Here is a 1,756-nt window from a genome sequence, read left to right as displayed (position 1 = left end):
CTTGTCCAAGGAAAAAGAATGGCTTCCCCGGAGAGTGGGATCTAGGTTAATTCAGATCTTTCTATATGGCATCTCTCATGGAGTAGATGATAGACATTTTTTTTCAGGATTTCCAAGTCTCATTTTCTTGGAAAGGGAAAATAGTCTGAGATGAGTGAATGCTTCAGGAATGTGCATGACCTAGAGCAGGACCACCTCCCAAGAAGTCCTGGGCCCTCTTCCTACCCTTCCAGAAGAGTTTACCAGGGATGCTTCTCTTGTTGATGCTCAGCGAAGATTGTCAGGTAAATAGCTGGTTGGAAGAGCCCTATACTGCTCTCTGATATGGACATTTCTATCACTCAGAAAGGATTTCAAAAAGCACTGTAGGATAGTAGTTAGGAGCTTTGGAGTCAAGCACACTTGGGTTCAAATCATGACTCCACCATAACGACCTTGAGTAATCGACTTAAACTCACTGAGTCTCAGTTTCTCTTCTATAAACAGGAGACAATAAAGCCTGTACCCAGTGCTTGCTTGATGAATAAATTAATAAGCCAAACATGGTGTGTGGTCATAATACCGTCTTGGTTAATATTACCTTCCTCTGTTCTCTTGAGGACAAATCTAGATGAGAAAGCAGCCCAGTAGTGACAGCAAGAACCAGACCACCTGGCTAATCCTAGAGGGCTTTGAGGAGCTGCAACACCTGGGCTTTCTCCCATTCACCCTCTTTCTGGTCATCTATGTGGTAACAGTCGGGGGCAACAACCTCGTCGTGCTGGCTGTGGCCTCCAGCCGGACTCTTCACACACCCATGTACTTTTTCCTCTGCCACTTCTCCCTGCTGGAGATGGGTTGTACCTCAAACATCGTGCTGTTGCAGAGCTTCCTGGATGCACGGGAAACCATCTCGCTGGTCACCATCTGGTCCAGTTCTACTCGTTTGCCTCACTGACTGCAGTTGAGTGCCTGCTACTGTCTGCCACATCCCATGATACTACTTAGCCATCTGCCATGTCCTTCGCTACCCTGCCCTGATGAACAGCTGGTTGAATGGCTGCTGGAGCCTAGTTCAGTGGCCTCTCCTTCTCTGCCTTCACTCTGGCCCTGGCAGCCCCTCTGCCTCTCTGCCCTGGCAGCAGGGAGTTCGACCACTACTTCTGTGAGTTTGCTCCAGTTGTAGGGCTATTCTATGGCGATGTGGGGGTCATGTAGGGAGCTGGAGCGAGCACCTCAGGTTTCCTGACACTGGCCCCCCTCCTGTGGATTGTGGCATCCTATGCCTTCATTCTAAGCGCTGTGCTGCGAATAACTTGAAGCTATGGAAAGCAGAAAGCCTTCTCCACCTGTTCCTCTCACCTCGGAGCCTGGAGATCCAGCTTGAGAGACGCAGGTGGACTCCACTGGTGCCCTGGCGCCCTCTAGTGGCCATCTGCTCTAATGCCAACTCTCAGCCCTTCCTCCTGCCTCCCTCCCCAGCCCTAGGGGCTGCACTGGCCTTGGGCACCTGCCAGCCTGATTTCGTTCCTTCTCTCCCTCTAAGTGCAACGAAGTGCCCTACAGAGGTTTACGATCTCTTGGAGAAAAGAAAAGGATAATCCACCATCTAAAATGACACGAGATGTTTGCAAATCATGTATCTGATGATGGTCTGTTGCCCACCAGCCAAGCCCCCTGCTGCCCAGTGGGGTACCTGCGTGGCCCCTCCCATCCCAGGTGATAAGGGGATTTCAGGTCCCACAGCACCCGAGAGGTGGACACTGGTCATCCTCAG

At 51.0% G+C, this 1,756-nt stretch overlaps 1 pseudogene; it reads left to right on the top strand.

The window, feature by feature from the left end:
- The first annotated feature begins 610 nt into the window (after positions 1-610).
- Positions 611-1,407, top strand: LOC103003873 (olfactory receptor 5V1-like; annotated as a pseudogene).
- The last annotated feature ends 349 nt before the right edge of the window (positions 1,408-1,756 follow it).

Source organism: Balaenoptera acutorostrata, chromosome 11, assembly GCF_949987535.1.
Source record: "Balaenoptera acutorostrata chromosome 11, mBalAcu1.1, whole genome shotgun sequence".
In the NCBI taxonomy this organism is placed as follows: domain Eukaryota; kingdom Metazoa; phylum Chordata; class Mammalia; order Artiodactyla; family Balaenopteridae; genus Balaenoptera; species Balaenoptera acutorostrata.
The sequence above is the reverse complement of the archived record's forward strand: the minus strand, read 5'-3'. Positions and strand labels throughout refer to the sequence as shown.